Source organism: Aotus nancymaae, unplaced genomic scaffold (assembly GCF_030222135.1).
Source record: "Aotus nancymaae isolate 86718 unplaced genomic scaffold, 86718_ANA_hifiasm-v0.15.2.pri h1tg000019l, whole genome shotgun sequence".
NCBI lineage: Eukaryota > Metazoa > Chordata > Mammalia > Primates > Aotidae > Aotus > Aotus nancymaae.
Genome location: NW_026988431.1, coordinates 41,872,501 through 41,894,283, shown reverse-complemented (window position 1 = coordinate 41,894,283; position 21,783 = coordinate 41,872,501). Strand labels below are relative to the sequence as shown.

The following is a 21,783-nucleotide window of genomic DNA, read 5'->3' as shown; positions in this document are numbered from 1 at the left end:
TAAATCACGAAGTTGGGAAGAAACCAGCACAAAAAGGCTGAATTCACCAAAAATCAGAAAGCCTCTTCTCCTCCAAGAGCTCACAACCCCTCACCAGCAAGGGAACAAAACTGGATGGAGAATGAGTTTGACAAATTTACAGAAGCAGGCTTCAGAAGGTGGGTAATAACAAACTTCTCTGACCTAAGGGAGCATGTTCTAACCCAATGCAAAGAAACTAAGAACTCGAAAAAAGGTTAGATGAAATGCTAACTAGAATAACTAGCATGGAAAAGAATATAAATGACTTGATGGAGCTGAAAAACACAGCATGAGAACTTCACGAAGCATACACAAGTTTCAATAGCCAAATCAATCAAGCAGAAGAAAGGATACCAGAGATTGAAGATCAACTCAATGAAATGAAACAAGAAGGCAAGATTAGAGAAAAAAGACTGAAAAGAAATGAACAAAGCCTCCAAGAAATATGGGATTATGTGAAAAGACCTAATCTACGTTTGATCGGTATATCTGAATGTGACGGAGAGAATGAAACCAAGTTGGAAAACACTCTTCAGGATATTACCCAGGAGAACTTTCCCAACCTAGCAAGGCAGGCCAACATTCAAATTCAGGAAATACAAAGAACGAGAACACCACAAAGATATTCCTCGAGAAGTGCAACCCCAAGGCACATAATCATCAGATTCACCAGGGTTGAAATGAAGGAAAAAATGCTAAGGGCAGCCACATTTTTTCCTTCATTTAGGGTCGGGTTACCCTCAAAGTGAAGCCCATCAGACTCACAGCAGATTTCTCAGCAGAAATCCTACTAGCCAGAGAAGAGTTGGGGGCCAATAATCAACTCCTTAAAGAAAAGAACTTTCAACCCAGAATTTCATATCCAGCCAAACTAAGCTTCATAAGTGAAGGAAAAACAAAATCCTTTACAAGCAAATGCTGAGAGATTTCATCACCACCAGGCCTGCCCTGAAAAAAACACTAAACATGGGAAGGAACAACCAATATCGGCCACTGCAAAAACACACCAAATGGTAAAGACCATTGACACAATGAAGAAACTGCTTCAACTAATGGGCAAAACCACCTGCTAGTATCAAAAAGGCAGGATCAAATTCACACAAAACAATACTAACATTAAAGTAAATGGACTAAATGCCCCAATCAAAAGACACAGACTGGCAAATTGGATAAAAAGTCAAGACTCATTGGTGTGCTATATTCAGGAGACCCATCTTACAGGCAAAGACACACATAGGCTCAAAATAAAGGAATGGAGGAAGATTTACCAAGCAAATGGAGAGCAAAAAAAAAGCAGGGGTTGCAATCCTAGTCTCTGACAAAACAGACCTTAAACCAACAAAGATCAAAAGAGACAAAGATGGGCATTACATAATGGTAAAAGGATCAATGCAACAAGAAAAGCTAACTATCCTAATTGCACCCAATACAGGAGCACCCAGATACATAAAGCAAGTTCTTAATGACCTACAAAGAGACTTAGACTCCCACACAATAATAGTAGGAGACTTTAACACTCCACTGTCAATATTAGACAGATCAACAAGAGAGAAAATTAACAAAGGTATCCAGGACTTGAACTCAGATCTGGACCAAGTGGACCTAATAGCTACCTACAGAACTCTCCATCCCAAATCCACAGAATATACATTCTTCTCAGCATCACATCATATTTATTCTAAAACTGACCACATAATTGGAAGTAAATCATTCCTCAGCAAATGCAAAAGAACAGAAATCATAACAACCAGTCTCTCAGACCACACTGCAATCAAATTAGAACTCAGGATTAAGAAACTCACTCAAAACTGCACAACTACATGGGAACTGAACAACCTGCTCCTGAATGACTATTGAATAAATAATGAAATGAAGGCAGAAATAAAGATGTTCTTCAAAACCAATGAGAATGAACACACAACATACCAGAATCTCTGGGACACATTTAAAGCACTGTCTAGGGGGAAATTTACAGCATGAAATGCCCATATGAGAAGTGAGGAAAGATCTAAAATCAATACCCTAAAGTTAAAATTAAAAGAACTAGAGAAGTAAGATTAAACAAATTCAAAAGCTAGCAGAAGACATGAAATAACTATGATCAGAGCAGAACTGAAGGAAATAGAGACACACACACACAAAAAAACCCTTCAAAAAAACCAAAGAATCCAGGAAGTAGTCTTTTGAAAAGATCAACAAAACAGACCACTAGCCAGACTAATAAAAAAAAGAGAGTAGAATCGAATAGATGCAATAAAAAATGATAAAGGGGATATCACCACCAATTCCACAGAAATACAAACTACCATCAGAGATTACAACAAACATTTCTATGCACATAAATCAGTAAATCTAGAAGAAATGGATAAATTCCTGGACAGTTACACCATCCCAAGACTAAACCAGGAAGAAGTTGAATATCTGAATAGGCCAATAACAAGGTCTGAAATTGAGGCAGCAATTAATAGCCTACCAACCAAAAAAAGTCCAGGACCAGATAGGTTGACAGCCGAATTCTACTAAATGTACAAAGAGGAGCTGGTACCATTCCTTCTGAAACTATGACAAACAATACAAAAAGGGAATCCTCCCTAACTCATTTTAAGAGACCAATATCATCCTGAAACCCAAACCTGGCAGAGAGACAACTAAAAAAGAAAATTTCAGACCAATATCCATTGTGAACATTGATGCAAAAATCTTCAATAAAATACTGGCAAACCAAATCCAACAGCACATCAAAAAGCTTATTCATCGTGATCAAATTGGCTTCATTCCAGGGATGCAAGGCTGGTTCAACATATGCAAATCTATAAATGTAATCCATCACATAAACAGAAACAAAGACAAAAACCACATGATTATCTCAATAGATGGCAGAGAAGGCCTTTGACAAAATTCAACAGCCCTTTATGCTAAAAGCTCTCAATAAAGTAGGTATCGATGGAATGGATCTCAAAATAATAAGAGCTATTTATGACAGACCCACAGCCAGTATCATACTGAATGGGCAAAACTGGAAGTATTCCCTTTAAAAACTGGCACAAGACAAGGATGCCCTCTCTCACCACTCCTATTCAACGTGGTATTGGAAGTTCTGGCCAGAGCAATCAGGCAAGAAAAAGAAATAAAGGGTATTCAAATAGGAATGGAGGAAGTCAAATTGTCTCTATTTGCAGATGACATGATTGTATATCTAGAAGACCCCATCGTCTCAGCCCAAAATCTCCTGAAACTGATAAGCAACTTCAGCACAGTCTCAGGATACAAAATCAATGTGCAAAAATCACAAGCATTCCTATACACCAATAACAGACAAACAGAGCCAAATCATGAGCTAACTCCCATTCACAATCGCTACAAAGAGAATAAAATACCTAGGAATACAACTAACAAGGGATATGAATGACCTCTTCAAGGAGAACTACAAACCAGTGCCCAAGGAAATAAGAGAGGACACACACAGGTGGAAAAACATTCCATGCTCATGGTTAGGAAGAATCAATATCGTGAAAGTGGGCATACTGCCCAAAGCAATTTATAGATTCAATGCTATCCCCATCAAGCTACCAGTGACCTCTTCACAGAACTGGAAAAAACAAACTTAAGCTTCACATGGAACCAAATTAGAGCCCACATAGCCAAGACAATCCTAAGAAAAAAAAAAAATTAAAAACAAAGCTGGCATCAGGCTACCTGACTTCAAACTATACTACAAGGCTACAGTAATCAAAACAGCATGGTACTGCTACCAAAACAGAGATATAAACCAAATATCCGGTAGATCGACTACCAAAACAGAGATATGGAACAGAACAGAGGCCTTGGAAGTAATGCCACACATCTACAACCATCTGATATTTGACAAACATGACAAAACAAGCAATGGGGAAAAGATTCCCTGTTTAATAAATGGTGTTGGGAAAACTGGCTAGCCACGTGCAGAATGCTGAAACTGGACCCCTTCATTACACCTTATACAAAAATTAACTCCAGATGGAGTAAAGATTTAAACATAAGACCTAACACCATAAAAACCCTAGAAGACAACCTAGGCAATACCATTCAGGACATAGGCATAGGCAAGAACTTCATGACTAAAACACCAAAAGCAATGGTAACAAAAGCCAAAGTAGACAAATGGGATATAATTAAACTTAAGAGCTTCTGCAGAGCAAAAGAAACAATCATTAGACTGAACAGGCAAACAACAGAATGGGAACAAATTTTTGCAAGCTACCCATCTGACAAAGGGCTAATATCCAGAATCTACAAAGAACTAAAACAAATTTACAAGAAAAAAACAAACAACCCCATCAAAAAGTGGGCAAAGTATATGAACAGACACTTTTCAAAAGAAGACATTTATGAGGCCAACAAACATATGAAAATATGCTCATCATCACTGGTCATTAGAGAAATGTAAATCAAAACCTCATTGAGATACCAACTGTTAGAATGGCAATCATTAAGAAATCTGAGACAACAGATGCTGGAGAGGATGTGGAGAAACAGGAACACTTTTACCCTGTTGGTGGGAGTGTAAATCAGTTCATCATTGCAGAAGACAGTGTGGGGACTCCTCAAGGATCTAGAAATAGAAATACCATTTGATCCAGCAATCCCATTACTGGGTATATACCTAAAGGATTATAAATCATTCTATTATAAAGACACATGCACACATATGTTCATTGCATCTCTGTTTACGATAGCAAAGACTTGGAACCCACCCAAATGCCCATCAATGATAGATTGGATAAAGAAAATGTGGCACATATACACCATGGAATACTATGCAGCCATAAGAAGGGATGAGTTCATGTACTTTGCAGGAACATGGATGAAGCTGGAAACCATCATTCTCAGCAAACTGACATAAGAACAGAAAACCAAACACTGCATGTTCTCACTCATAAGTGGTAGTTGAACAATGAGAACACATGGACACAGGGAAGTGAACATCACACACTAGGGCTCATGGTGGGGTGGGAGAGCTAGAGGTGGGATAATGGTCGGTGGGGGATTGGAGAGGGATAACATTAGGAGAAGTACCTACTGTAAGTGTCAGGGGGCAGTAAACAACCATGGCATGTAAACAACCATGGCGTGTGTATACCTATGTAACAATCCTGCACTATCTGCACAATACCCCAGAACTTAAAGTAAAACAACAACAACAAAAACCCAAATACATTCAACCAAGATAACTGAAAATGGAGACTATTGTAGGAGGCAAGACGGGCCAAAATGGATAGTGGTCAAGGACCCAGAGCAGGGTCAGGCCTAATCTTGGAAATTCTCATCCCTAAGATAGTGAATCTTCACAATGTCTGGTCCTGGAGGATTTCTGCATTGCCATGGACCACTTACTGATCTGTCTCTTCCATTGTTTCTTTTTCTAAATAATAATCCTTAATGCAATTATCTTATCCCCTTATACCAAAGTATATTGAACATATGAAAAGAGGAGAAGATAACTATTCTTTCAGACCATAGGTTTCAGAAACAAGAAATCTACATCAAAGTGTTATAGAAAAAGCTGTGAATAATCCATACCAGAAAAATGTCCATAATCAATGTCCATCTTGGGTGTGGGATTAATGAGTGCCACTCTCTGTGCACTCCTCGACTAGACATATTTCCTCATTTTATAGATGAGGACATTGATTTAATAAGTAACACTGATTTTTTAAAATACCTCTTTTTATCACACATAGAGTATTTTAGTTGAATAATGGAAAATTTTGAGGATAGGTATGTTGATGCTGTTTGATATCAATATAAATTAAATGAGTTAGTATAAAAATAAATTATAAGAAACTGAGTTTAATTGTCACTAGGAAAGTTGAAGTTTTCTGTTTCCACTTTTTAGCCTTTTGTGCTATCACTAGACTATTGTCAATGAGTCATTATAAGCAAAGTGAAGTAGGCTGCAGGTGTTACTAATGATCACTCATATATTTTCACAGTGTTCCAAAGCTGTACTTTATTACTTATTCCAGATTTAGCTATTTTTATTTTAATTGGTACTTTTAGAGATTTGGTTCCCAACCAGCTGGCATGGTCCAGCAGGTAAAGCAGAGAAACAGCACTTTTGTTATGGTAAAAGTGAAAGCAAATTAACTAATATATATCAATGATAATTTGAAATAGGCCACTGTTCCTATGTTGACTCATGATAACGACTGAGAGTATTGTCCTCTGAGAAAACTTGTACTTTTACCAGAAAAAGATATATGGAACACCCATGAAATAGCATTAGAAGCAAATAAGAAACCCTAACATAGTTTGATATTTCTTGATTTTGATGTTTTATACATCACTGGCAAAACTAAATTATTCGTTACATCAATAAAGCAATAGTTGAGACACATAAGAAAACAGAAATAATGTACAAATTTGCTGCTCATTGAAGTAATGTGTATGTATTACTTTGTATCTCCCCTTTTCTGTGTATATAAGTTCTTAGCACAGGTTATATACTTTAAAAATTAGTATAATGTCTTATTTAAGAACTTAATAAATCGAACTTGCAAATGATCTGTACTCCATGAATGTTTATTGATGATGCAGAATCTTTAATTTATAAATAGCTAATTTGTTACCTTATCCTATCCACAGGTATGCTCTACTCCAAAATGCATATTTAGGTCATTTAGCCATACTTTGCCGTAGTCCTGCTTCCCAGTTGTTTCTCTTTTCTGTTGGGTGTACTAGAGTGGCTGTATTTCCTGAATTGTTAGTTTACTGCAAAATTTTGACGTTACCGCAGGTGAGATTTTATGCTTTGTTCCCTCTTTAATCACTATGAAACATCTGATTTCTTAAAACTATAAATTGCCACAAATTACAAGGAGGTAGATTTTACTAATCCAAAAGAGCTCCATACTATTTTTGTTTATTATAATTTAGAAATTGTATTGACAGATTGCTTTTGTTAAGGCACTTTATGCTATTGGTATAAGAAGATTGGGTCCTTTCTGCTGACTGTCTTTACTAGGTTAATCAGTCAGAATTATAGTAGCTTAAATTCAAACAAAGGAAATAATGTTACGTATAATAGAATTAAGGGAAGCAAGTCAGAGTTCAACAAATGGATGTCAAAATTTGATATGTTGTAAAGAGAAAATTACAAATACGTATATAACCATGTCTCTGTGTGAGCGCGCTTGTGTGTATGTTTTGATATACAAAGATACACATAGGTTGAAAAAAATATGATTATATATAACATTCATTGTTGAATTCAATATATAATTTATGGCAGCATATGCCTAAAGTTGTGGGTTGAATTACTGTACATCTTTAAGATACGTTAATGTCCTAACCTCTAGTATTTATGAATGTGAGCTTATTTAGAAATAACATCTCTGCAGATATAAGTTAAAATGACGTCAGTAGATGGCCCCATAATCCAATATGATTGATATCCTTATAAGAAGAGGAGAGAGACACAGAGAGAACATCATGTGACACAGGCAGAGATTGAACTGCTGCAGATGCAAGCCAAGGAATGCCAAGGAACACTAAAGATTGCCCGCAAACTATCAAAAGCTAGAAAAGGGCAAGGAAGCATTCCTTTCTGAAAGTTTCAGAGGGAGCATGACCATGCAGACAACCTGATTTTGAACTTCAAGGCTTCATAATTGTGAGATAATATGTTTTTGTTGTTTTAAGCTGCCCAGGTTGTACTTTAGTGTAGCAATCCTATGAAACAAATACATCTAGCTATCAGATATTTGAAAAAGAAAACTAAGTTTTACAGGTGCTTAATTAAAAGTGTGACAGAAGTTCATACTTTGATAACACCCTTTGTTCCAAACAGTTATAAAAGATGGGTAAAATATAAAATAAGAAAGTCAGAAGGACATGGCCTTTCTCAAATACAAAGTCAAAATCTTTTGTGGCAGGTAACAGAAAAGAAATGAAAAGTTATGAGGAGAGCAGATGATGATTTGGCCTTCTTGACATTAGGTTCTCAGTACGCAAAGTTTCCAGGATCTAAAATACGCCCTCAAGAAAGGAAACTGAGGTTTGCTACTTGAAGTCCTAAAGCTGCTTATAGCGCCTGGTGAGATACAGAATAGGCATAGTCACAACCTAATGACGAAAAAGTGAACAAAACCACCCCAAAAGAAACTAAACTGAGAAGATAAGTTCTACCAAGCTTTCAATGGATCCAGACATGGTTATTGTATACCTAGCATTTTGGAGAACACTAAAAGCACACAAACTACAAGATTAATGTTTAGATACAGTAATTAGGAGAATATTTTTAAAATAGACATATTGATTCAAATGGATGAAAAAAATCTGAAGATACTATCCTACCAAAATGCTACCAAACCAAATTTATCAATCAGTCAATCAACATATAATTAGAATGTTGAAACACAAAAACAGTTTAACTTCAGAAAACCTACTACTTTAAAATATTAACAAGTCAAAGAAAATAAACCACATGAAGATAAATGCTGAAAACTCCTTTAGTGAATTCTAAAACTCATTCATGATATTTTTTTAAAAAAACTTACAAGAGGTCAGTTGTGGTGGCTTACACCTGTTATCCCAGCACTTTAGGAGGCCAAGATGGGTGGATCATGAGGTCAAGAGATCGAGATCATCCTGGCCAACGTGTTAAAGTCCTGTCTCTACTAAAAATATAAAAATTAGCCAGGGGTGGTGGTGCATTCCTGTAGTCCCAGCTACGAGGGAGGCTGAGGCAAAAGAATCGCTTAAACCTGGGAGGCAGAGATTGAAGTGAGCTGAGATTTTGCCACTGCACTCAAGCCTGATAACAGAGCAAGACTCCTTCCCCACCCCTAAAAAAGAATGTTCCTAGTTTTATTGGAGTTATCTACCAAAAACCTAAAAGAAAATGATGAGCATTTCCATTAAGTCAGTCATATGGTTAGGCTTTGTGTCCCCCCGAAATCTCATCTTGAATTGTAATCCCCATTATCCCCATATTCCCCGTATATCAAGGGATAAATCAGGCGAAGGTAATTGAATCATGGGGGCAGTTTCCCCCATGCTGTTCTCGTGATAGCAAGTAAGTTCTCACAAGATCTGATGGCTTTATAAGGGTTTCTACCCCTTTCACTTGGCACTTCTTCCTCCTGCTGCCTTGTGAAGAAGGTGCCTTAACTCTCCTTCATCTTCTGTCATGATTGTAAGTTTCCTGAGGCCTCCCAAGCCACACAGAACTGTGAGTCAGTTAAACCTCTTTCCTTTATAAATTACCCAGTCTCAGGCAGTTTTTTTTAATAGCAGTGTGAGAATGGACTAATATGGTCAGGAATCAGACAAGGATACCTACTCTCATGGTTTTTAGTAGGTAATGGTCCACACAATGTTCAAAAACGATTGCAGGAAGAAAATAAAGGAAATAAATCCAGGAAATAATAATAATCACAAAGAAAGAGATAAAACTGTCCTTATTTGTTAATTATATGATTACCTACATTGAGGATTTAAGGGATTCTGTGGACAGATTATTAGAACTCACCAGCATACAAAAGTCAATATCATTCCTAATAATAAATACACCAGGCCGGGTGTGGTGGCTCACACCTGTAATCGGGGCACTTTGGGAGGCTGAGGGGGGTAAATCACAAGGTCAGGAGATCAAGACCAACCTGGCCAACATGGTGAAATCCCTTCTCTACTAATAAACTACAAAAACTGGCCGGGTATGGTGGTGCATGCCTGTAATCCCAGCTACTTGGGAGGCTGAGGCAGGAGAATTGTTTGAACTGGGGAGGCGGAGGTTGCGGAGAGCCCAGATCATGCCATTGCACTCTAGCCTGGGCAACAAGAGCAAAACTCCATCTCCAAAAAAAAAAAAAAAAAAAAAAAAAAAAAAAAAACCCACCAATAATTAACAAAAATCAATCATAAAATATGTTCTATAAAGCAGAAAAAGCTATATGAAATGAACTGATGGTGAAAAATTATTGGAGATTATTTTTTAAAATCTGAATAAATGGAAAATTATGTTCATATGATTGTTTGTTGGGAAAACTTTGATGATGCACCACAGATTAATCTCAAAATCTAATATAATTTAAATAAATAAACTTTTGGAGGTTTTTCATGGAACTTGAAAACTAAGAAGCAAAATCACATAGCTGAAAATCACTATGACAATTTGAACAACTGGAATAATAAACGATCTAACATATAACAAAAATTTTAATAAATAAATAATAAAGATGTTAGTACAGGATGAATAAATAGACCAACTGAATATAGTAATTCATTCATATATGACAATAATGTATGACAGACATAGCATTATAAATAAATCAGGGAAAAGGATGAGCTGTTAGATAAATGATGTTGGGATAATTATTTATCCATATGGAAAAAGTTAAATTAGGTCCTTTAAAACTTTTTGAGGAAATATAGAAAAACATCTTTATGACCTTCAGACAAGAAAGGATTTCTTTACTACAGACACCACAAAAAGACACAAATTATAAAAGAAAATTGTGATACATTTGCTGCACAATAAGTGAAACTTTTTGCATAAAGAAACTATAGATGAAGTGAAAAACTAGTCACATACTGAGAGAAGATATTTGTAGCCCATGTGAGTGACAAACCAAAGTATCAATTGCCGATGAAAATGTCCAAAGTATATGAATAGGTAATCCACAGGAGAAAAAATAAAAATAGCCAATAAATGAACAAAAACATGCTCAATTATACTAGTAATCAAGGAAAGCAAATTAAAACCATAAAAAAACTTTAATATCTGTCATTGGCAAAATTGAAAAATGATCTTATAATAGCAAGTGTTAGAGAAATAGAAACTCTCAGATACTCCTATCAGGAGTGTTAAATAGTTCAGATTCTCTGGAGATTAGTTTTGTATATAGTTAAGCTGATGTATCTCATGACACAGGAATTTTACCCTTGGATGTTCCTCATGAAGAAACCCACATAGAAATTAGTAAGGAGATATGTACTAGGATAATCATTGCAGCATAATTTAAAATCGTAGAAAATGGAGCAGGTAAAATGTACATCAATTAGAAAACAGATAAATATTGTACATTCATCTAACAGAATAACACTTGTATTTCAAAATAAATAAAGTGTGTGTATGCGTGTGTTAACATAGATACATCTTCTTAGAAATCAAGTAAAAAAGTTAATTATAGAATGTGAAGAATTATATACCACTTATATACATTTCTAAATCCTTCAACGTGGTCTATAATTTAAAACTGTATCTTTATTAAAAAATAGAAAATACAAAGCAAAAATAAGATGCTTTAAAGTATCATTAATTTGCTTTTAGATAAATGTTTTCATAGAATTTGAAATATATTTGAGTTGACCCTTTACAGTTACTATTTGTCAGTAAGGGAAATAAAATGTTATTAATTAAATGAGACAAATTAAGGAAGAACACAAATATAATGAAATATACAAATCTACAAATAACCCATTCTGAATTCTTTCAAGTTATATCTTATGAGCCTTTGTCAGGATTGTGAAGCCACAATAAACCACATTTTGTGTTTCTTTTTACTTTCTCTATCCACCATTCAGCAGGGAGGCTAATTGACAGTGAAATGACCAAAACTTAGGAGCTGGAGGGAGTAAGAAAGACCCTTAAAAAATCTCTAGCTAATTTACAAATGAGATAATCAATTCTTGACTAATCAAGATTTGACTCTAATAAATATCAATCACACAATGAAATGAAGTCATGCAAAACTCCTCTAGAGTAGCTCTTTCGAATTGATTTGACCTTTTTGAGTAGTCAGTGTGCACTACCACTGTCATCATCAGGAAATAGGAGAGGATCATAGCTCTTATTTTCCTACCTTTCAGCTTTTCAATACAAAAAAATATATATTGGCATCCATTTCTATGATTTTAATTTGGGGACTCATTTTCCCCTTATTGGGGACTCGGGACAATATAATTGCAGTTTTCCATACAAAACAAGGGTTAGGTATGTGTTTGGCCCCTTTTCATTAGAATCCTAGAAGACTACCCTTTTATTTTATCTTTTTCTGTCTTGAACTAAAAAACACAGCAAAGTAAGTCACATCAACTATTTTTCATTACCTTTACCAATTATTTTATTAAGAAATTTTGGAATGAGTCATTTTAATCATTAAACATTATAAACAAGGTTTCCTATAGAAAGTAATAATAAATTCCATGAAAAACAATTACCTGTTATTACTGCCAAACTTCAAAGCTAACTTCCTGAATAAAAGTGTTCATTTCTCAGGATAGAATGAGTTTATATTGAGGTTATGATGGGGCATTAAGAATAAAGCAGCTGACATATGGTTGCAGATTTATGCCTGATAATTATAGGGCACTGTACTGTTTTTAAAATGCTTTCATATTTATTATGTCATTGGGTTCTCAAAATAATTCTACAAGGTCACAAATGCAGTGTTTCTCATTTTACAGATGAGGAGATTGAGGTCTCAAATGGCTATGTGACTTGACAAGATCATCTAGCTAGTAGGTAGCAGGGCTCACTCAAATGTAAGTCTTCCAATTCTAACTGCAGGGCTCCCTTTATATGCGTGAATGCCCTATTTTATTACAGGAAGCCTAGCATTTTATACTCACTTTAAACATATCTTTGGCAGACTTTGCCATTACATTAAGGAAAGAAGAATTGAAGTATTATGGTACTCCTGAGTTTAAGAAGATGTTAGTAAAATAACACATGTGAGAAAATCTAGTAAAAACTATATGCAGTAAAAAAAAGTTAATGTTTGTGAAAATATCTAATAGAAATCTAGTAGAAATTAGATAATTATGTGGCAATAAATATGTTCCTTTAGAATCATCCTGGTGCAGGGTGCGGCTTTCCCTGTGTGGCACCACCTTCTCACTCCAAGTTATTATTATTCTCTCTGGAGGATTCTACAAAAGTCCTAGTTTTCTGGGTGTGTTTGTCAATACTGGGGTCGGGGTGTAGACCAGGGACCTAGATGGAATCTTAAAGAACAGTTAAGCTTTTGACCAAATTGGGTGATTGCCAGAAATGAGCTGACTTCTGAGTTCAGACTGCCCTGGCTTCTACCTTTCTCTCAGGAGCTTGTGATGGGACGTGCTTGCTCTGAAACTTTTATATTCCCATGCTCCTTGCATGATTCCAACTCTACACTTGTTCTTCTATGCCTGGCATCTTTTGATCTAGTGTTTAGGAATGGTTAAAAGTATAAGTAGCTTGATCTGTTTAGCTACTTGGATCAATGAATTCTGAGCATAGTAACAACTAATAACAATGAACATTTAATGCTTACTGTGTAACAGATGCTATTTTAAGCAATTTATTCATATAAACTCACATAACCCATACAACAATCCTATTTGTGTTTGAGGAAACTGAGGCATGGCAAGTTAAATAACTTGCTCAAAATTATTTGATTATCAACTAACAAAGCTGGCATTTCAACTCTAAGTGTCTGGCTCAAGAGTCTTCATTTTTAACCATTTGTTCACACTTCTTTCAATAATACAGCTTAACCATGCTGTATCCTTCAAGTCTAACTGCTATGGATGATGGTGGAGGGTGGTGATAAGGAAATTAAAAGATTCTTTTAGAGCAAAAATGAAACAGTCTGTGAGTATAGAATGGGGAAAGCACACCAGTTAATATCTCAATATAGTATCTCCCTGTATTAGTCCATTCTCACACTAATAAAAACATACCTGAGACTGGCTAAATTATAAAAGAAAGAGGCTTAATTGGCTCACAGTTCGGCATGGCTGGGGAGGACCCAGAAGACTTACAATCATGGTGGAAGGGGAAGCAAACATGTCCTTCTTTACATGGTGGCAGGAGAGAGAAGAATCTGTGCCCAGTGAAGGGGGAAGCACCTTATAAAAGTATCAGGTCTTGTGATAACTAACTCACTATCACCAGAACAGGATGGGAAAAGCCACTCCATGATTCAATTATCAGAGATTATGGGAACTATGATTCAAGGTGAGATTTGGGTGAGGACACAGCCAAACCGTATCATGCCCCACAAATGTATATTGACAGTAAATATAATAGATCACATAAAGAGTAATATCCCATATTAAATATGATATCATGATTAGGTTATCAAGCAGGTAAATATTGGTTTTTTTCATATTGTCATTTTTAAGAGCCTTGAATTCAAACTACATCTGAGAATTTTCCATCTTGGAGTATTTGAAGAACAAAGTCTATAATTTAATAATGGCAAAATCAACTGACATACTTTAGAAAACTAGTGCCACCTTGGTTTATTTAATTTGAATAGTATATTAGCTCATGTGAGTATCTAAATTCAGAGCATAGCTTTTTCTTTTCTTGTGCTATCCCTTGCAGACATTTAGTAACATTATATTTGAGGGAGGGTAAATACTCAATTAAGTGTGGTTCTCTTTGTTAAATATTTTCCTATTTTTCAAACGTCAACCTGCAGTGACTTTTGTAGCTGAGATGTCCTTTTTCAGAATTTTGAATTCTCTGTTGAATTTTACATGGTACTCATGTAATAGGCTATGAATTTAAAAGTATCCTAGAGATAGCACATAAATCAATTTGGTAATAGTTTATTGCTTTGGGGATAATTACATTACTGTTTTAGTGTCAAGAGTTGCCATGATGAACAAGTGCTATCTCAGACATCTATGTATTTCAAGCATTAGTGAATGAATGACACAGTGCAGACTGTAAATTAAAAATAGATGAACTGGTTGCACCAAATTAGTATTCTACTTTCACTGCCCTGGCATACGAAATACTATTTCATAATTCACAGTCACTCTTCAGAACACTTTTCATTTGTACTCCTGTCACTTTTATTCCTTTAAATGGGTACTAAATATTGATATATTTTTTAGAAAAAGGAAACTATAGCATACTCCCTGAGGTCATTTGTATGTGTTGTCTTTTCAAGACTTCCACCTTGTTGATATTTTAAAATTATTTCTTTTTTTCACACTTTACATTTACTCATTATTGTTGGGCAAGGGATTCTAGTAATTGTATTTTAGACAGTGAATATGAACAAATTTTCCAATTCACTCCTGAGTTAATAAAATTTGAAATTTTAATACAGTTTTTAAAAATCTTGTGTCTATCTGTGATTATATCATTAATTTTGCATTCTTTCTTAAGCATTTTCTATGGCTTTTACTGATCTACCAGGTCATTCAATAGCTTATTAAATTAAATCATAACTTGGGTTTCAAAAATTTTCAGAAAAAAATTTTTACTTATTGAATATTACTTTATTTTTCTTCCAATCTTATAATCATAGAGAATTAAAAAAATGTCCCAACCTTGGTGGTCTTATGAAAATAATGAGAACCTTTTATATCAGTTAGACCTCTTAGTTGCAAGCACCAGAATCTACACTGGCCGATTTAAACAACCAAAAAAAACAGTTTACTAAAAAATATTAGGTTGCTTAGAGAATCTTCAGAATGGCTAGAAAGATGAAGATTTAAAACTATTTGCCAGGAGCAATGCTCATAACCAGGCTGTCGTGGCCTGATGAAGGAACCTTCCTGGTGCCACAGCCACCACAGAGAAGCATAGACCAGGTATGTGATTTTTCTGAAACTATGACTACCACACCATGGGTGTCACTTCGTTTCTACAAGTGCTACTTTGTGGAACACTTTTGTTCCAACTACGCCAATAAAACAGAAGGTCTATGCAGTGTCCAGCATCATGTTGATAATGTCCAAAAGAGTCTTCTCTGGGTTATTCTGATTGTAATAGCTTAGGTCTTATTTCTGAGCAACAATTGCTGGACAATCAGAGAATTTTGGTTCTGCCTTCCATATTGGGGAGAAGACACTCAATGTGAGAATTTTTCCACATATAGAAAGATTACTCAAAATATGAGTGGCAGGTATGAATATAATTAATTTACATCAACATGTACTGTAGAATAAAATGTGTAATCATAATTACTATTTTTTTCTCCTACTTAAATAAATTAAATATGAGATAATAGTAAGTTATCCAAAATATAAATTTGAAAGCAAGTTGTAACTTAAATAACAAACTATTGTCAACCTGTAAAGTATGGCTTAGTTAATAAAATAAAATAATTCTCATAGTTTTAGGTTGGCCTCTATAGTAAAAGAAATATTCTTATGTTTAAAATAAAAAGATGTATCAGAGACTAACACTTTCTGATAAGTTAGATTTACTAGAAAAATCACGTAGTCTGTTGTTGGGATGGATAAATTATGATGATATAGTGAATGGCTACCAGTATGTTGATTTAAAAAATACTGATATAGTATTAATACATATCTGAACTTTAGGCCATTTATTTAAACATAAACTCAATCCTTATAAGCTTATTCATATTTAAAGCATTTTAAACTTTATTCAGTATTCACCTTGGGCTCACATTTCATGAACAGGTACATAGCAGAAAAGTAATGAGATAAACTTTGATGTCTACATTATTATTTTAGAAATTGTAACATGAATGAGAACCACTTCTGGGGTTTCTGAATACTGAAAAATATAAAATCCCCTGTATCTTAAGAGAGTTATGTCATATTGGGACATTCAATACTGTGTATTTGAGGCAGGACTGGAGGCACTTCCATGAAAGAAACAATGATAGCCAAAACCCTAAAGGATGGGCTGATGCCCTAATAGATCCTTTTTATATCACTAATTGCAGCAATTTTGTGGGTGAAAGGAACAACACACAAAGCAGCAAGAAGTAAAACTTAAAGTACTTATGTTTCTAAAAACGTCATTTAATAAATTATAAGAAGACTAAAAGGAAGTCAAGCAACTGAGTGAGGAAATGTGGGTTTATTCCCCAGACAGTCCTTAAAAGATGGGAAGGAGAAGAAGCTGAGTATAGACTGTGGATAAAATATTTACAAAATAAACCCCACAGGCAATAATAATTGAATATTTTATATTTTGACTTATTCAACTTTTATGATTTTTTTCTTCATTGAATTTAATTAAGCTTTCCCCAGGGTCATAGCCTTGAAAAAATTTTTAAAAATAGGACTTTTGTTTACCAGGCAAATTTTCACAGTTCTCCTTAAACTGAAGTTATCTATTTTGTTAAAATTGTTTTACAAGGGCTGTTGTTCAGCATTTTTAAGGTTTCAGCCACTCCACTAGAAAAAAAAAAAATCCTTAATAGTTTTGCAAAGGCAATGCCTTTTGCACTGAATTTTTAAGTTTTCTGTACTATGATATATTTTTCTTATGAAATATGAATAACACCTTCAATACCTATATATGAAAATATATATAATAATATTCTGACACATATTTTCCATTGCAAGGTAATTAAGCTCATGTGCTTAATATAGGAAATGCATTATAGAACAGTAATTGAAACTATTTATTCACTCGTTTGTTTACTCCAATTAATTTAGTCATCTGTATATTAATTCATTTATTAATTTATTCAAATACAACCTGCCATATACCACTTATAATGCTAGGAGATACTAGTGAAAGACAGAAAGAAAGCAGAAAAGAAAGAAAGAAAGAAAGGAAGGAAGGAAGGAAGGAAGGAAGGAAGGAAGGAAGGAAAAGAAAAGGGAAAGAGAAAGAAAAAAACCAAAAAAAAGAAAAAGTGAAATGGCTCTAGAGCTTTCAAGGTAGAGTGGAGTTAATTCCTTTCTGCTTCCACATGGCATAGTGGAATGAGCTCTACAGTGAGTACAGGTTTTAGAATTTTTACAGACTAATATGTGATTGGATCCGGGTTCAATCTGAAGATTGAACAAAGGGAGAAGTAGAACCAAAGGACAACGTGCCTCAGCTCTTCCAGTCTCTTTCCCCTTCTTTCCACCACATCCAAATTTCTAGTTATAGAAAGTCAGTGACTATATCAGGCCATTTTGGCTTCCACTGGGAAGAAATGTAGTTATCATGGGATACAGCAGAGTAGGTAAAGAAAGAAACTTGTTAATTTTAAATAAAATAGGTCATCCTTATACCATCTGTATAAGATAGTATAATAGTTTATTTGAAATAAAGTGCATGAATGAAAAGGAGATTATTGAAAGATCAGTAGTTAAGGGTTTACTTCATTTCCTTGTTAGAAAAAAATCACCTCCATCAAGAACAATATCTTCCTTGTTACCTTGGTGCTGTCCAAAATTGTGTAAAAAAAAGGTGATCTCTACACTTATTTTAATAATATTGATGAATTTTATTATCAGTAGCTGGAGAGATAAAAACTGGCTTGTGAAAAAAAGTCATAGATCTTGATAGAAATCAGACCTAGCTATGATGAGCAATTTAAACATCATCATTCTACAAGTTATATATGCTTTGGATTTTTTTTAAGCTTTTATGTTAGGTTCAGGGATACATGTGCAGGTGTGTTATATAGGTAAATGTGTGTCATTGGTGGGGGGTTGTTGCACAGATTATTTCATCACCCAGGTACTAAGCCTAGTGCCCCATAGTTATTTTTTTCTGCTCCTTTCCCTTCTCCCACCCTCCACCCACAAGGAGGCCCCAGTGTCTGCTGTTCCCTTGTGTTCATGAGTTTTCATCATTTAGCTCCTACTTTGGATTTTTCTACATGCACAAAACATTAAAGAATAAAAAATTTGCTGAATTCAACTGAGTTGAGTTTTTTGTAACTGAATAGGCTACATAGCTTTTATTTTTCCTTTACAACTTTTGTGAGAAACTCAGGACCTTTCTATTTGGAGTCAAAAGTCTTGAATATACAGAAATGGAATTCAGTTTTCTGGGTAATTTAAAATATCTATTAAACACTATTGTTTATTAAATCTTCAGCATCCTTTCTCTGAATATTCATACAGCTAGTAATTACTGACTAGGTGCTCCATTTAAGGTTGTATGCTATTTACTAAAGTGACCACAGCAGTGATGAGAAAGTTAGCTTAGTTTTGCCTTCACGATTATTCATATATATTCATGTATCTGACTAAATAATTCCAATTTGGCTCTATGTTTGCTGTTTTAGAAACAGGTCAAAGTATAGCTGCTTTTGGTGAACGCTGGTATTTTTTCTTGATGAAATGAGGTATCAAGAAGTAGCATAAAAAAGTAGCACTGGCAGAAGCAAGTGGCAAGTTTTGTTGGTTTAGCAATGAAAAAGTTATCTACTGTGCATATATTTTATACATATACATAATATGCACATAAATACATACACACAAACATGTGTGTTTATATATTTTGGGCATATATATTTGCAAAACATTTATAAAGGTGTTATCATGACTTTTTTTTTTTTTTTTTTAACCACCAATACATGGTAGGAAATGTTAAATGTTCACAGCAAACTGCTTATTTTCCTTTATTGGATGACGTGTTTTCAGACTAATTCCTATTCTCACCCATCCCATCCATGAATATCTTCTTCTTATAAAAAACACAGCAATGAGAAATTTAATGTTAAAAGTGTATACAGTAATCTTTGAACAAAGGCAATTCCCTGGGAAAAGGTGAGTTTTAACACACTGAAGTTGTTCCAAGATTTATCACAAGAGGTTAATCTTTATACACACACACACCATGTACATATACAGAAAATGCTTGTATGTGAAATATACATATATTGCACATAAGCATTTGCTACTTTTCTCCTGACATACCTGACATATCTTGTAACTTTTCCAATGAACTCTGAAAATAAACAACTATAAATAAAACAACGTTGAAAACTTGAGACTTGATTCCTTTTTTTTTTTTTCTGGTAAGACAGCCAGCCTCTCTCTATGGAAGCTGTTCTAAGGTCTTGTACTATCGCTCTGTTGAAAAATTGCGCTGGCTTGCCAAATATCTTAATGACTTTTCTCTCAGCAGTTGGTAATGGTGAAATGTTATTCTAGTAACCATAATGTCTCTCATAAAACAATTGCATACAATATGTACTGTACTTCTATTTTAGTGAGCTCTTCTGTCAGAATAGCAGTTCCAGTAACCATTTAGCATTTCATAGCAAACTGCTTACCAGTCCTTCAAGTGTAATATTGCAGAAAGAGTGAAGAAATGCGTGATTAAAAACATTCACTGAGAGTGGACCATTTAACGCAACCCGACACTGCAAAATAAACCAGCCTTCACATATGTAGGCGCTCATCATATAAATGACAGTTCTATGTGGTCATTTAATTTTACGATCTCAATTCTCGCATATATTGCTCACATAAATATAGTGTTCTCCTGCAGGGAGGTCTGCTGGGTGTTATAAAATCAATGAGACCTCAATGGGTTCAAATGGACATCTTTTATAATTATTGCTATAAAATTTCTTGACAATGCATTTTGTTGTCCAATGGCTAAAGAAAATGATTTTCCAAAAGAATGGGTTTCAACAAAGAGAGTAACAGAGCCTAGGAATTTGTTCCTGTATTTGCCTGTATTCAAATTACCTTAGTTACACTCACCTATTGGAGGCTTTCCTGTTCTTCACAGTAAGTTCTTGAAATGTGGCTTCCACTTAGAAGCAGGCTAGGTTTAAACTGTTTTCTGGTTTGATGAGGCAATGTGGATTACCTAGAGGGAAGGATTAATTTGCTGTTAATTGCAGTTAAAATCTATTTACATGGAATTCTTTCATGCACTTGGACAGATAAAGAAAGATAGGGAAAAGAGTTCCATAAACTCAGGATTAAATATGGTTTGAACAGAAAAACATATCAACTTTTAAAAATTGTACCAAAAGCACCATGTATTATTTGAAGAATTCTATTACTTTTTCTGACTTTTTCAGGGTCATATATTTGGCATTACAGAGAAGTTAATGTGGTAGATGTTCTCTACTATGTATTGGGACATTTTAATTTCCTCTTAGTTTTTATATTTTCTCTAAGACAAGTTTGATTAGCATTGCTGACATGTGTGACAAGTGTTTAATGGCCCGCTAATTGGATTTGGGTATTTGTTTCCTATGGTTATCCTGTAACTAGTATAGTAACATATTTTTTACACTTTCCATTTGAAAATGCAATAAAATATTCACTATTTATTGTGGAAAAGAAAATGAATGTTTAATAAATTTTCAAGTGTTAAAATATTAATGTGTAGTCACATGTGTTGAAGTAGAAAGAAGGAAAGTGAACTATGAGCCATAGCCTCCCTCTGTGGAGAAAGCAACAGTGCTGAGTGTGGCACAGGTGGGGAAAGCATGTCCTGAGGACATTTGGGCTCTAGGCTTTTTTTTGTCCCTGCTTCATCTCTATCATTTCCCGTAGGGATCATTTGGCCTTTGCCTCTGCTGCTTTTGGTGCCAATCTAGCAGCAGCATCAATGTTAGGATGGAGATTTAGCTTTCTCCCACCTTAATTTTGAAGTTTGATCATGGCTTCACCTTCACATGCAGGGATGAGTGTGTAACATAAATTTAGGTCAAAAAGCGAATTACATTCTGCTCATCACAGTGATTGGTTCAGAGAGCACACATGACTTTGTTCTGTTACCTCATAGTGGGTTTCAGAACTTTTATATAAACCACTAGAAAACAACAACAACAAAGACTGCTCTGGATGTTGATCATGGAGGAGTTGGGATGAGAGGAAGCTCCATTGCCCACATCTTACCACCCAATGGGGCTTGAGACTGAGGCTTTGACACAGAAGAAAACAGTGAAAAACTGGAGATAATGAGAGATCAGATTATGAATCACTTAAACTCTTCATTTAAGTTTCACCTAAAGCTAAATCTAGCCTAAACAGTTTTGGCTAAAGTTGAGTTCCCTGAAACTGAGAGAGCCTTAACTAATTCACATGTCCCTTACCTTAATT

General features: G+C 34.8%; 1 long non-coding RNA gene across 1 annotated transcript in view; it reads right to left on the bottom strand.

The window, feature by feature from the left end:
• Positions 1-20,505, bottom strand: part of LOC135275889 (uncharacterized) — a 59,173-nt gene extending 38,668 nt beyond the window's left edge. Inside the window, exon 1 of the long non-coding RNA XR_010343470.1 lies at positions 20,428-20,505. This is a non-coding gene — a long non-coding RNA (uncharacterized LOC135275889). The remainder of the gene's footprint in view (positions 1-20,427) is intronic.
• Positions 20,506-21,783: the final 1,278 nt, after the last annotated feature.